At 37.9% G+C, this 16,621-nt stretch overlaps 1 long non-coding RNA gene across 1 annotated transcript in view; it reads right to left on the bottom strand.

Moving 5' to 3' along the window:
• Nucleotides 1–16,621, bottom strand: part of LOC122445205 — a 53,823-nt gene that overhangs the window by 16,572 nt on the left and 20,630 nt on the right. The window lies entirely within an intron of this gene.

The following is a 16,621-nucleotide window of genomic DNA, read 5'->3' as shown; positions in this document are numbered from 1 at the left end:
ATAAAATATGTGTCAATATGCTTAATGTATATAAAAGATTATTGAAAGAATACCAAACTATACATTATCAGAATTGGCCACACAGATTTGAAAAAGAACCAAAAAGAACTACTACATATTAAAGATGTAATAACTGAAATTAGAAACTCAGCGGAAGTCTTGAAGAGTCAATTAGGCTCAGTTGAGAAACAATATATAATAGATTGGAGGATATTACAACAAATTCAGAAGACAAAGTGAATGAAACTACAAAAGAAATATTAAGAGGACACACAGAGAGAAGTTCTGAAATGTTTAATTGCAGTTTCAGGAGAAGATAACAAAGAAGGGAGAAATTATACTATTCCAAGAAATAATAGCTGAAAATCCCAAAATTTGAGGAGAGAATTCCTTCTTTTCATCTATTGATGAGACATACCAATACACAGACCAGGGAACAGAAAGAACTGCAGACAGTGTAAGTAAAAAGAAATTCACAACTAGTCATATTAGAGTGACATTTTAGAATACCATAAGGAAGAAGACTATATTAGAAGCATGAAGAGAAAGACAGTGTTATCTATAAAAGAACTGTATTTAAACTGAAGGATTTTCCCACAGCAACAAAGGAAGCCAGAAGACAGCAGAATGGTACATTAAATGTGCTGAGAGAAGATAAATGTCAAAATATCTTATTATATGCAGCAAAATTATCTTTCAAACATGAGGTTAAAATAAAGTCGTTTCTGACTGAAAAAATTGAGAGTTTTTATTACAGCAAACCTTTATTCGAAGATCTAGAGAATGCACTTTAGGATGAGGGATAAAAAGCACAGAAAGAGAAAAGTGAAAAAGAAAAAATAGTGAGCAAAGAATATGGTAAACATGTAGATAAATCTAAGCAAACGTTTATTGAATGAACCAATGACAATGTTTACTTTGAGGGTTAAATAAGGTAAGCTAAACACACCAAGGCAACAACAGAATGTATAATGAAAGAGTGGTGAAAGGAGTTAAAACATTCTAAGGTTCTTTAATTTTCCTAAGCGTGGATAACCACATTGATTATTCTTCAGGCATTAAGTTAAATGTAAATTTAAAATTTCCAAGGTAACTATATTCATTCATATGCATTGCTACCTAGCAAATTTCCACAAAGTTAGCAGCTGAGAATAATATATATTTTTCTTCTCAGTTTCTGTGGTCAGGATCTCAGGCGTGGCAGAGCTGAATCCTTTGCTCGGGGTCTCTCTCACAAGGCTGCTGTCAAGGTGTTGGCCAGGCTGGGATTCTTACTGGGAACTCAGGGTCCTTTTCCAGTTCTTTCAGGTTATTGGCAGTATTCAGTTTCTTGTGGTTGTAGACCAGAGGCCTCAGCTACCAGAGGCTGCCCTCTAGGCAAGTCACAATATGACTCTTTGTGTCCCTCTAGGCCAGCAAGATAAGCCTGCTGCTTCAAACTTCCCTTTTCTGGAAGGGCCTACCCTTTCCTACAGGTTCTCCTGATTAGGTCAGGCTCACGCAGGATCATCTCCCTTTTAATCAGCTCAAAGTCAACAAAAGTGGAACCTTAATTGTATTTTCAAAATTCTTTCACCTTTGCCATATGATTTAATCAAGATGGTTATATCCATTATATTTACAGTCCCCACCTACACTCATGGAAAGGGAACTATACATGACAGGATGGGAATCAGCGGGAGCTATCTCGGAACTCTACCTATTTCAGTAACCATTAAAAAGTACAATTAGATTCTATGCTTTCTAAACCAATAACAGTGAAAAAAGAATAATAAAAAAAGAAAAAGAATAGTCAACTAAAACAAAAAGTGAAAACATTGAAAAGTGGGGTACATGGAAAATATAAAAATAAAATGATAAATAAATCACAATCTCAAGAAACTACATTCTTCTGATGCAGTCAAAGATTGGCAGTTGAATTTTTTAAAAGTTCAACTCTTTGCTATCAAGAAGATACACATCTCACCATAACAACACAGAAAGTTTGAAAGGAATGCAAGCAAACACTAACCAAAAGGAAACTTAGATGGCTATAGCAGAAACAGACAAACTCAATTTCAAGAAAAAAGTATTGCTAGAGATCAACTAGGTCATTACATATTGAAAAAAATTCAAACCATGAGCAAGATATAAAAATTTTAAATTTGTTAGCACAAAATATTTTCAACATATGGGGTGCAAAATTGTCAAAAGTTGAAGAAGAAATTATCATATCACTGTTAGCAATATTTTAACATTCTTCTTTCTTTGATCAATAGATCATGCAGACAAGGTCTGAGAAACAATTACAAAACTTGGCTTAACAGATATAGAATACTGTACCCAAATATTAGAGAATATACATCCCTTTCAAATGTATGTGGAACTTTTACAAAAAATTACCACATACTAGGACATAAAGTATTTCAATAAATGTCCAAGAACCAGTATTCTTGACCAGCATAAAATTAAACTAGAAAAAAAATAATTAATAAAACTTCCACATATTTGTAAATTTAGAAAAATACTTCTAAATAACTGAAGAGTCAAAGGAAAAAACTACAATGGTAATTAGAAAATGAGTAAAAATGTGTGGCAAGCAGTTAAAATGTTACTTTGGGGGAATTTACAGATAAATGCTTATATGGAAAAGAAAAAATGAGAATAAATGAGAACTCACCTTCAGACATTATAAACAAACAAACAACAAAAACAAGAGACAAAACAGAGAAAGCAGAATGTGGGAAATAATGAAGATAAAAACAGAAATTAATAAAGTAGAAAATAAACTAAATGATTTATTACTTAGAAATATATATATTACTTTTTATACACTAGTAATATATAGCAGGTCTTATTACTTAGTAAACAATATACAGCTTAAGTAATAATTATTACTTAATAGTTACAGTAAGCATTGTGTTATTTTTTATATGTTACTTATATAACACTGAATATTTTTTCTATAGAAGAAAACTAAAACCAAAAGCAAGGAGTGAGTAACACTAGCTACAGGTTAATCGTTATTTTTTGGGTGAGGAGGGGGAAGCAACCATTTAGGGGCCCCCAGAGGTCTTCACGGTATAGGTGATGTTCTATTTTCTTAACTGAGTGGGAGAGACCCTGGTAAGTAACCATTTACCCTTTTACTTCTTTCTCCCTCTTTCCCTGCCTCCTTTTCTTCCTTTCTTACTATTTCTTTTTGGCCATGCTGTGGAGCTTTCGAGATCTTAGTTCCCTGACCAGGAATTGAACCCGAGTCCTTGGCAGTGAAAGCGCTGAAGTCCTAACAACTGAACTGCCAGGGAATTCCCTTCCTCTTCTTTTCTTTTAATGTGTATATACAGTATATAATTTCTCTCATATTGTGACATTTTACATTTTTTAGTTAAATTTTTTTTTTACTGTATTTTTAAAATGCAGATACAGCAAAAATCTTCTTATAATCAAGCATCCCCCAGAGGAAGAGAAACTCTTCCCAGTTTCATCTGTCTTTTTCTAGATTTTTTTCCCCTTACATTAACATACATATATCTGAGAAACATATAGTTTGCTATTTTGTGGGAGTGGGGGTTAACATAAAGCGATATTTTACCAGCTGTACTATTGTAGAATTTGTTTCTTTCCCTTAATAATATCTCTTAGCAAACTTTCTTTATAAGTACACGGATACCTGTCTCATTTCTGCATGTGTGTGTTTTCACAGTATATCAACCAGAATAAGCTAGGCTGTGCAATAGTAATGAACAAACTTAGGTTCTTGGTAGCTTATAACAAGAATTGTATATTTTCATGCTTATGCTACCTGTCTCCTGTGAATTGACTTACATTGTGTGTACGCGTGTGTGTGTGTGTCAGAGTATTAGATACTTGTCTTTGCACCTCCCACTGTGTAATGTTTTTTAAACTGCTTATTATCAATGATTATTTGTGGTCGTTTTTTTTTTTTTTTTGCCTATTTTCTCTTCTATGCCAAATTTCAATCAGCTTGTCAAATTTTATTAAAGGACATACATTTTAACTATGGCTTTTCTTCTTAAAGCCCAGTTCTCCCTCTTCTCAGTAAATGGCATCATTATCCTCCTAGTTTAGTCAAAAAACTTAGGAGTTATTAATATCTTGAGTGCTCTCTCTCTCACTCATATCTCATTCATTAGCAAGTCCTGTGGCTACTGCCTCCAAATTGTATCTTGAATCTGATCACATACACAAATAAATTTACTAGTAACGGCAATATGTCCTTATTCTTAAAAAAAAAAACAATCCCTGCATGCCATAGTCTCATTTTTTGAGTCTCATAGTCTCAAGCAGAAGTGGCCAGGAAAATGCTGGGCATCTGATGACATTAGAGGCACCATCTCTAGACTGCTTCCCTCTAGATTCTTTACATGTGAGCAAAAAAGAACCTCTAAGTTGTTGACCCACTGGGTTTTTTTCTGGTGTCTGTTATTTGAAACCAAACACAATTATTTAAAAATAGGGGTCTTTTAAATCTGCAGCATTGAAAAGATTTACTATACATTTGGAAATCAGATATACTGTTCATAATGAAATTCCAGACATTAAGAATCTAAACTTAAAAAGCAGAATGATTAAAAAAAAAATTCAGACCATCATTAGGATGAGGCAGTTATTCACACTATTTGCCAAACTGATCTGGTTTGCTCCCTTGCTGGGTGCACAGTGGGACAGCACTTCCTGCCTCCTTGTGGTCACATGAGGCCATGGAGCGCATTCTGGCTCGTGAATTGTGAGCAGAAGTGGGAGGGGCGCCTGTGGCCCAGAACATTTAATTGGCTATGTAAGATCACTCAGAGCTCCGTTTCCTCTGCACCACAGTGACCGGCAGCGTTCATGGCAGTGGCTGCTCCATAAGCCTGGGTCCCGGAATGAGGAAAGAAATCTTGCATCTTGTTTATTTGTTGATGTATTTATCTCCCCCCTCCCACCTTGCATTGGGCTTCCCTTGTAGAGCTGGTAAAGAATCAGCCTGCAATGCAGGAGACCTGGGTTCGATCCCTGGGTTGGGAAGATCCCCTGGAGAAGGGAAAGGCTACCCGCTGCAGTATTCTGGCCTGGAGAATTCCACAGACTGTGTATAGTCCATGGGGTCGCAAAGAGTTGGAAACGACTGAGCGACTTTCACTTTCACTCACCTTGGATTAGAATGTAAGCGTGAGATCGGAGATGCTGTTACTCATCACTGTACCTCCAATGCTTAATATAGTAACTGACTCATAATTAAATGTTCTACAAATATTTGTTACTGGTTGATTTCGACTGAGGCTGAATTTAACTTACAGATTACCTTAGGAGTGAGCTGGGCATTTTTACAATGTTATATCTCTTCCTTTATTTGGTCGATTTTTTAAAGACTAGCAGTAAAGATGTAATATTTTCTTCATACAGGCCTTGTGCACATATTACCGAGTTTACTGCTCCATATTTTACAGGTTTTATTGCTATTGAGAATGGGTTTTTTCTCAGTTATTGCTGGCTATGAGGAATGCTACTTATCTTTGTATGTTGATCTTGTGTCTTGGCCAGAATGTCTTGGTAGGCCATTCAGTTCTGAGTTTTGTAGGTATGCGGTCACACTGTCTACAAATTTCCTTGCCTTTCCCTGTGACTTGGGACTCTTGGGTGACTGGCTTATAATTTGGGGGCTCCATGAACATTATTTAAATTAGTATTTCATGATATTTCTATACTACAAATGTACTTATTTGGTATTCTGAGAGGTTCACAGATCACAGCTGAGAGGTTACATCCCTCCTCTTTCCTTATGAAACTGATGTTTGTTATTCATAGGCTGTGTCAGATACTGGATTACTGTGAGCCTGTAACAAGGATTCTGAAGACCATGTATATGTGGGTGGGAGCGAACATCATCAGTAAACATTTGAGGAAAAGCAAGAAGCTAATAACCCCAGCTGGGGACAAGCATGGTCAGGTCATCGAACTGGTTGATGTTGGCCAGCTAGCTCCAACACATGATCTCAGGAATGGAGGCATTTCTCCAACCTGAAATAGAAACTCTGGAGGGTAGCTGACATAGAGAAGGTATCAAGATTCTGTTCATGGCCTTTTTGCCCAGACCTCTAGGGAAGCAGCACTCCATAGGAGGAATATTTTGATGGAAAAGAAAGCTGTGACTTTCAAGAAAGGAAGCCCCCCACAAGCTGATCTCTCCAAGAAAGGTCTAAGTCTTGGAGAATATTGGGTTACCCTTTGCCTCTAACATGCATAACGCACTGGGTCTCAGACTCAGCATGATGCAGCAGCCCCAGGAAGGCTCCCTTGACCTGAGACAGAGTCACAGATTCTTCCACTAGGCTTCTTAATAGCTTCTGTGCCTGCTTCCCAGGTAAAGAATCTGCCTGCCAATGCAGGAAACACAAGAGATGCAGGTTCAATCCCAGGTTGGGAAGATCCCCTGGAGGAGGGCATGGCAACCTGCTCCAGTATTCTTGCCTGGAGAATCCCATGGACAGAGAAGCCTGCTGTCCGTGGGGTCGCAAAGAGTTGGACACAACCGAGCACACACGCATGTGCTTACTGCCTTCCCACTACCCGGCACAGTGCTTTTTGCACATGGAAGTTAAGAAATATTTGTCTAATTCCTAGCATAAAGATACATGTATTTTGAATGAATAGGTTTGACTTTTGTCAACTTGAGAAATAAAAAAATAAAAATTTGTCCATATTACTCAAGAGAAAGCCAAATTTCCTATAATCTTTTGGCAAACCTTAAGAATTCCCTACTTCTGGATATATACATTTCATGATGAAATTTCTGCAAATATTTTTATGCAAACTTATGTGTTATATTTTTGACTTGACAAGTATTCAGTAAAGGTTGGTGGTGCAAGATGTCCCAACACATTGTTAGATAGAAAATTGATGGAGAGTATGGAGGTTTCCCAATGGGTAAAGAGAGCTTTATGCTGAAAGTTAGATTTCAAGGGTTAAGGATGCTAATTTGGAGACAGGGTAGCAAATGTGAGTCAGGATACCTATTTTAGGAAGAGACTGGAGTGCAGGAAACCTAGTTACCAGACCTGGGTTTAACAGTCAGGACTGGGACTTATTTAAAAAGGGAAAAAAATAAGATAAAATTAAAAAGGCATTTGTCTAGTTGTTAAAATTAAGACCCTATGTTATGACTAGGTTAGTGGTTAGGATGACCCTGTGCTGGGTCTTCAGTTCAGTTCAGTTCAGTCGCTCAGTCGCGTCCAATTCTTTGCGACCCCATGGACCACAGCGTGCCAGGCCTCCCTGTCAATCACCAACTCCCGGAGTCTACTCAAACTCATCTCCATTGAGTCAGTGATGCCATTCAACCATCTCATCCTCTGTCATCCCCTTCTCCTCCTGCCTTCAATCTTTCCCAGCATCAGGGTCTTTTCAAGTGAATCAGATCTTCGCATCAGGTGGCCAAAGTATTGGAGTTTCAGCTTTAACATCAGTCCTGAAGATTGGAGCTGTTCAAGTAGCTGATGTCTGAGATCAGGATTGAGACTACAATTAGCTTCTAAAAGAGGATCAAGTGGCCTCAACTTGGGGAGGAGGCAGTAAAGGCTTGGGCACCATGTTTGTCTGATAACAGCAATTAAGAATGGCAAATAGGGAAATATGTTCCTGCTATACTCATAACAGACTGCATTAGGGTTTTCCAGAGAAATAAAAGTTATAGATATAAATATACAGAAGGAGGTTTATTATGAGGGATTGACTCCTGCAATCATGGAAGATTGACTCCTGCGATCATGGAAGCTGTGAAGTCCCATGATCTGCTGTCTGGAGGCTGTTCCATTCCAAACCCAAAGGCCTGAGAAGTAAGGGAGAAAGTGGTGTAAGTCCCAAGGGCAGAAGATGAGCATCCCTGCTGATGCAGAGGGCATATTAACCCCTCTTCTTCCATTTTGTGGCCTTCTCAGGTAGTGGTAAAGAACCTACCTGCCAATGCAGAAGACACAAGATACCTGGGTTTGATCCCTAGGTCGGGAAGATCTCCTGGAGAAGGGAATGGCAGCCCACTCCAGTATTCTTGCCTGGAGAATCCCACGGACAGAGGAGGCTGGTGGGCTACAGCCTATTGGGTCACAAAGAGTCAGACATGACAGAAGTGACTCAGCAGCAGCAGCTGCTGCCTTTCTGTTCTACCAAGCGCTTGATGGATTGGATGATACCCTCCTGCACTGGCGAGGACAAACTTCTTTACTCAGTTTACTGACTCAAATGCTAATCTCTTCCAGGAATACTCTCACTAACACACCCTGAAGTAATGTTTTGCCATCCTGGCTGGGCATCCCCCTTTAAATTGACACATAAAATTAATCATCACACAGATATTGGAAATGGAGCATAGTACTCTTTTGCAAGGAGCCATACAACTTTACATTACCTCTCAAAAAAGTTGCTAACAATAAATCTCATTGTTTTTTTGTTCAGTTGCTAAGTCATATACAACTCTTTGAGACCCCATGGACTGACTGTGGGATACCACAATTCCCTGTCCTTCACTATTTCCCAGAGTTTGCTCAAACTCATGTCGACTGAGTCGGTGATGCCATCCAACCATCTCACCCGCTGTTGTCTCCTTCTCCTCCTGCCCTCAATCTTTCCCAGTCTTTTCCAGTGAGTTATCAGAGTCTTTTCCAATGAGTCTGCATCAGGTGGCCAAAGTATTGAAGCTTCAGCTTCAGCATCAGTCCTTCCAATGAATATTCATTTGACCAAGCAAATATAAACCTATCTGCTATCCCCATGACCAATAATAAAACAATCTTCAGTTCCAGGGACCATTTGTTTCCATTTCTTTGCGGCCAATTCTCAGAACTGTGGCAGCTCATATCCTGGGTACAGTCTGGTCATCAGAGAGCTCACTTTTTCACCCTGGGTTTCAGTGTCTATAAGATGCTCACAGAATATGGCCCAGAATATTATCTATAGTCCTTGAGAAAGAACTAAAGGCCCTTGACTAGGTTTAATGACTACATTATCATTATTGTCTTCTTTGACTGTTTTCCTTTGTTTCCGCATTTCTCGCTTCTCTGATTAAACTTATTCTTTGATTAAAATTTTTTCACAGACAAAAAGCGGGCAGAGGACACGGGGGTCGGGGAAGGCAAGGACCATAGGGTCCTGCTCCATTTCACTTGGAAGCAGCATGAAGTCATAACAACTTCATCATGTAGATGTTATTATCCCACCCTGTCCTCTTACAACTTTGATTTCTTTTTAACTGCAATGAGAGATAATGTGCATTGCCAAAGTGCTCATGAAATAACTGAACAATTACCTCAAGTAGCTTATGAGTATGGCATTAATAGAATTTGATAAACAAAACATTTTTGGAATTACATATTTTGATTTAGGAGAGAGAAGCTTATTATTTATTTCAAAATACTAGAAAAAGAAACTTTGACAAAACTGGATGTGGCAGAAGAAAGCAGTGATTTATAGTAGGTGTCATAAAGATTCCCCAAGATGAATATCTGTGAGTATTTATTGTTTATCAATAAGGGCCATGGGCTCTACAAGGTTGAGACCCATTTCTCTATATTTGCTTCCTGAGAAATCTCATCCATTAATCTGGCCTCAAATACACGTGGTTCAAATCTAACTATTTCCTTGGCTTCAGTGTCTTTGAATGGGTCCCCATTGCTTATGCATTATATGGCAGAACAAAAACCAAATTGTTAATTTAGTATTCAAGCATCCTCCAACAAGGTGCTCTTCACACATGACCAGATTCGATCCCCATCCCACACCCACACGTCCTCTTTACTCAGCTATATCAAACCTCAGCTATTCTCAGAACACACTGCATTTTTCCTCTCCTCTGATTTCAATTTCATTGTCCATCTGGGAAGGCCCTTCCCTTTCCTCCTCTTTCATTATGCAAATGAAATATCATTCGAAGGCCACTCATCCTGAAAAGGACTTCTGGTCAGAATAAGCAGTCCTTTTGCATTCCTATGGTACTTCCGAGTGGACCTCTTTTTTTTTATGACACCTCACATTCCAGTTATCATTGCTATCTTTTACCCATCTCTAAAGAAGCAGTCAAAATGTCTGAGCACCAAAGTAGGCAATCAAAAGCATGTCCAGAAAGACATTAACCAAGAGGCATCTTTGTTTTCATAAGTATTTTAAACTAAAATTTTACTTCATTCATATAAGGGATTTCTAATTATGTTATCTCCAGACGCCTTATTCTATCCTCTGCTCTGTAATGCTGTGACTAGGGGCCTGAAATTCAACATTTCCTAAGTGTTTTTTTGCCAGTTGGCTTCCAGTTAGATTCTGCTAGTAAGACACACCATAGGAAACTCACATGGCAGGGACAGGGGAGAAGGCAGTGTTTGTTTTCTCTACACCTCTCTCCTTCCTTTGCAGAGAAGCATTCCTGGGGTCTGTGTCCATCCCAAGTAAGGTTGCTAGATTCAGCAAATAAAAATAAACAACAACCAATTAAATTTGAATTTAAGATAAGCAATGAATGCGCCTTTATTTTAGGTATATCCCATTTAATATTTGGAACAATACCTACACTAAAAAATTCTTCATTGTTCATTTGAAATTCACACTTATCTGGTGTCCTGTATTTTACCTGTCATTTGTACTGAGGAGGCCTCAGCATTTTGTTTTAATTATCTTCCCTTACCCTAGCTTCTGGCTTGATTCTGTCTATTTCTGAGTCTTTAAGGACTGACTCTGCTGCATGAAGTAGGTTTCCCAATTTAGTTTCCCTCATTGACAGCTTAGGATTCAGCTTCTTCTAGTGTACAACTCTGATTTCTTAGTTTATCCTCTAGAAAGACTGGAAAGGAGAATGTCAGTGAATGGCAGTAGAAGTATGTGAGAAGCAGCTATGCAGACCTGGCCCTCTGATTTTTTTATCCTGAAGCTGACTCCAGTATCCTCTCATGAAGCCGGGCAAGACCATATAGTTGAGTTATTCAAGGGCTATCTTTGTTTACACCTGTTTTCTGGAATTTTCATTATTGGCAACCTTTCCACTTTCAAAACTGTCCGAGTGTGGATGATAAATGATGTGGGTGCCCCAAGCATGAACCACGCTTCCTGGACACTGACCTGTAGACCCTCTCCTCTCACTCCACGGCCCTCACACTTCTCAGCTTCAGTTAAGAACTGCTTCCAGTTCCCTGGATACAATGTGCTATTTCACCCTTCTTTTTGATGGCTCCTGTGCTTCCTTAAGGTTCTGCTACCTTATTTACAACAATATTCACACCACATATTTATCTCCTTCATTAGACTACTTGAAAATGGAGGCTGTTTTGATTGAACTGTATGTATTGCAAACATCTTGCATTCAATCTAGATATATTATGTTCTCAACATAAGTTTGATCAATAAAGTATATCAAAATTAAATTATATATGTATATAAACAAAGATAGAAAATAGACAAAAGTAAATTCATAATCAGATTTGTAAATGTTTCAGATGATTTTTAAAAATATTAATATTGTTTTTATAAGAAAATATTTTATAAATAGCAAGGCTGATCATAGAGTATTCTTAAACAATATTTTTAAAAATAGTTCAATCCTCAATTCCTTCTTAAAGGGTGAGCTCTCAGTTACTCTGTTTGTAGCAGATATACAGTGCTTGCCATTTTGTGTGTACCCAATAAATATTGAATGAATAATCACAGATTCATTGTGAGTTTGAAGAGAATGAGTGGCTATAAAGAGTGGAGATCTTAAAATAATTTTTAAAAGAATTTGCTGACCTATGCAAACCTATGATTGGGATGATTGACATGAAAAGGGAGTCAGTTCGGTTCATGGTGGTCAGGTTGCATGGCCCAGTTCTTCGGGTTCTGCTTGCTGCTGGCTGGGCAGACATTCAGAGGATACTGAGAGCTTCGCATGTAGCTGGGGCCAAAGATATTTGAGTCATCTGTTCTTGTATAAATGCCCATCTTTATAAAGGTGAAGAGTGACTGTCCTTCCCTAGTTCCAGACACAACCCTCAGACTGTCCCTCTGCTCATTTTAATCACATTGTATTGAACCCTTGTTCATTTTCATCTTATTTGGGAAGGGGGATGACAATGTTGGGGTGCTGGGGAAGGGGTTCAGCACACAACGCTTTATTCTGCCAAGGGGATACAGGACTCTGAAAGGACTCTGAACTTGTTCCTTGTCTGGAAAAGGTTAAAAGTTGGAGATGCTTTTTTTCCTTCCAGTTTTACTGAGATATAACCTACAGCACTGTGTAAGTTTCAGGCGTACAGCATCATGATTTGACTTAACATACATCATGGAATGACTATCATGATAAGCAAGATTACAGGTCTTTTAAAATGTTAGCTGAAAAACACAACTTGTCAGAGGAGAGGAAGAAAATTTCATCCACCATGTGCCATGTTCTGTGGTATGTTTTCACATTTATAAAATGTAATATAATAAACTATCACAACACCCCTGCTTTTGGCATCATTCAGCACTGAGTAAGTGCCAGGGGCTGGGTATGAGCTCAGATCCAGTGATCAACCCATGTGAGAGAAAAGCTTTCCTCCCTTGGTGATATGAATGAAAGTGCAGGTTCTTTCCTGGAGAAAATGGCCCTTGGAAGAGTTTCATGGTTGGAATATCATTTTTTGCAGCATCAAAGAATCTCAACTGGGATAATAAATACCTGTTGTTCTCACGACATCTTCTTGAGAACAGAGCATATTTCTGACAGCTCAGTGCAGAAATGCTTGAGGTCTGGACTTTTTACTTGCAATGAAAATGGAAAATTAAAATTTAAGTCTGGTCTCACTGGTAGATATATGGATGTTTTCAATTTGTGACTCATTGAGCTGTAGGTTTATGATTTTTGCATGTTTCTATCTGTATGCTATAATTCAGTTTTCCAAAAGTTCATTTTTAAAAAGACCAAACAAAAAGTTACCACGGGAAAACTAGGGATGTTCCAAGTCTGCATAAACTAAGCAAGTCACATAACCACATCCCAATTCTTCTTTATCTGTAAAAAATAAAGTTAACAGAATAAGCTGCCACTGTCTTCTAAGAGATGAGCTTCTATTATCTTTACTTGGTCAGACCACGACTGAGTTTCTAAAGTCAGACCTCCCACCTCCACAGTAAGAAATTTTTTAAAAAGTTCCCTTCAATCCTGAATTTTAAAACAAATTTCTTGGTGATACAACAGAGCTTGCCAGTAACACACTGGCAATCCTATCTTTATTTGTATAATCTCAGAATGATTCACAGAAAACAAATACCTTGCCTTTCCTCAGGTTTGGCCAGGACATATGAATCCTTAAGTGTTGTAGGACAGTAAGAAAGAATGTTGAAACATTTGTAAATTTTTCCATGAAAATTAACATTGAGAAAGAAATTACTCCCTTTTACTCTGAATATTCATCCAGAATTTAACCCCTTATCTGGTTGACTACCCTGAAAATAAGGTACAGTTGGTCAAATGAGAAACAGAATAAAGGCATTTATGTATGATTATCCTCATTATAGGCAAAAATAAAAGTTTTACCCCAGTACTAACATCAGGTCTCATAAGGAACATATCAAGTTTAATATGAAATGTATGTTACACTTTTTCTTTTAAAATTTAATTTATTGAAAGTACAGAGATGGGAGAAGAGCTGGTACTGCAGAGTCCTTAAATTCATCTTGGGAAATATGGTCTGACCACATGTGTAAGCTGAATTATTCTTTACATTACTGCAGACTGCAGCCTTATTTGATTAGCTTATTTCAATTACATTCTTTTTTTCCTACATGTTATTTTGATTTTCAAAACTAAAGGAGAGTTTTAAAATAGTACAATGAACACCCAAAACTCCTCACCTAAACTACCAGTTACTGATTTTTGCCGTATTTCTTCTCTCTGAGTGTGTATGTGCTTGTGTGTGCTGAGCACTTGAAATTAACTTGCTGGTATCACCCCTGAGTACATTGGCATGTATCTCTTTAGAACAAGGACATCCTCTTACATAACTATAATATCATAATTTCTCTCAAGAAATTTAACACTGATAACTAATACCATCTAATACACAATTTATAGATATAACAATATATTAAGGATAGTCATCATCAAATGCCCCCAACTATAATAATAATAGTTTTTTTGGACAAAGGATCAAATCAAAGATCACACAGTGCACTTAGGGATCATGTATCTTAAGTGTATCTTAACTTAGATCATTCTTCTGCTCCTTTTTTTTTTTTCCTTCTGTCTTTCATGACACGGAGATATTTTGAACTCCAGGTGTTTTTTTGTAGCATGTCATACAATCTAGATTTGCCTGATGGTTTTCTCATGATAGTCAAACATGTTTTAGGAACAAAAACACTATATATGCATGCTTGTATCCTGTTGTTTTTCCATATACATCCTATGTTTTCCCATTTCTGAGACTTTGCTCATACAGACCATCTCTTTAATACACTTCTCCTACACCATCTCTAGGAGGCCTGGTTTGAGGTTGAACCTTCTCTAGAGTGATTTCCCTAATGTCTTCCATCCTGAAGTAATCTTTAAATTTCCAGACTATATTAGCTTTTCTCTTCTTACAGCATTTACATTTTTAAAAACTTTGCATTATTATTTTTATGCACATCTTTTAACTTTTCCCCAAAGAAAGCCACCTAGGGCAGGTCTAATTTATCTTTGTGTCCTCCCTGAAATCTAGCACATCGTAGTTCACACAGTAGGCAATCAGTATATACATTTGTTGAAAAAATGGATGGATGGATGAATAAATGAATGAAAATAGTACCTCTGGTTTCAGAGATACAGTGAGTTAGTTAAGAATTTAATAGTTTTTTAAAAGTTTAATTTCATCACAAGTGCATTTTCTACACCTAGAATAGTCTACTTAATTAAAAAATAAAATTTTAGTTTTAATGAAAACAAAACATGTATATTATATGCCTTAGTATGTGTGAGCGTGCTCACTCACTTCAGTCGTGTCAGACTCTCTGCAACCCCATGGACTGTAGCCTGCCAGGATCCTCTGTGCATGGGATTCTCCAGGCAAGAATACTGGAGTGGGTTGCCATTTCTTCCCCCAGGGGATCTTCCTGACCCAGGGATCGAGCCCGCATCTCCTGCATCTTCTGCATCGCAGGCAGATTCTTTACCACTGAGCCACTGGAGAAGCTCCATGCCTTAGTACAGCTCTTTTAAAAGGCACTGAGGGAAGCCTTTCAACCTTTTTAAATTTTGGAAACCATGTTCTTAATTTCCAAGAGTGCTGTTTTTGTTTTTTTGAGTAGCCTTTTAAATAGCATCCATTTCCTGTTTTATGGGTACAATACTTTTGCAAATCTCTATGGAAATACTGGCTCAGATGGTAAAGAATTCTCCTGCGGTGCAGGAGACCTGGGTTCAATCCCTGGATTGATAAGATCCCCTGGAGGAGGGAATGGAAACTCACTCTAATATTCTTGCCTGGAAAATCCCATGAACAGGGAGCTTAGCAGGCTACAATCCATGGGATCACAAAGAGTTGGATACAACTGAGTGGTTAACACTTTGTTTTTTTTTCATGGAAATATTAGAACTTACTGAAAATTTTCTTCTGTTCCCTGCATTACCTCTGTTAAAGCTTTCTTAAAACCTTCTTATTTTTATCTTGGTCTTTCCCTCATTAGACATGTTATATATTAAGCATGAAAACCTCTGTGCACTGAAGGTAACTCTATGTCTCTATGTACATGAGCCAGGTTTGCCAACTGCCAGATTGGCTATAGGTTAATTAAATTTTGAGTTAGGTATTATGGTGTGGAAACTCCCAACTGTCAAAACATAAAGGTCTCTTCTCTGACATCATACAGTTTCTATAGAAAAGCCTTTTTTTTTTTTTTGGCCTGGGGAGTAACATCTCATTCTGGATGGTCACCCAGCAGAGGGGTGTGTGTTTGCGTGTTTTCTGTTCCTTATTCAGATTTTTAGTTAACCCTCTGTTTTCAGTTATGCATTTCGCCCCTTCCCTCTGTATCCTCTGCATCAGCCCGCTAAGCCTCAGCTTTATCCTGCTGCATCAGTTACTATTCATCTTCTATCTACATGTCACCTTCCAGAGAGATGTGGAAATCTCTCAACCTCCGATGGACTCTCCTGCTCTTGGTATGAGTTTACATTTTCGTTATACTTGTTTACCATCATTTTGGTGGAGTCTTGCGAAGGAGAGGAGACAAATACGCGTATTCAATTTGCCACCTTTAATTGGACTGCTTAATTTTAAAAATGTTTGTGTTACAAACTTCCCTCTCCTATAAATCTGGTCTTGTGAATAATGTAAATTTCCTACCAAGAAGATTAAGGAAGTGATTCTCTATATGATTATGGGAGTAAGGTTCAGGTAACTCCGGGTGGTTTAAAGTTTCTTATTGAGTAATCTGGAAAGTACTAAAGATACTGCTCAGAGCAGAATGAGATAAACTCTCCCTTCATGACTTCAAAAGTCTGGTTACTTATTTACAACTGGGATAAGACAAACAGTCAAACAACTAGAGAACTGCTACAAACCACTTGTACAGTTAACTTTTTATCCTGCTACCAAAACCATGCTCTGTCCAAATCTTTGATGACCCTAGCTCTCCAACATTGGGAGGAGAACAAGCCGCAGCG

The sequence above is a fragment of the Cervus canadensis genome, chromosome 7 (assembly GCF_019320065.1).
Source record: "Cervus canadensis isolate Bull #8, Minnesota chromosome 7, ASM1932006v1, whole genome shotgun sequence".
Classification (NCBI taxonomy): domain Eukaryota; kingdom Metazoa; phylum Chordata; class Mammalia; order Artiodactyla; family Cervidae; genus Cervus; species Cervus canadensis.
This window is presented reverse-complemented; position numbering and strand designations above follow the sequence as displayed.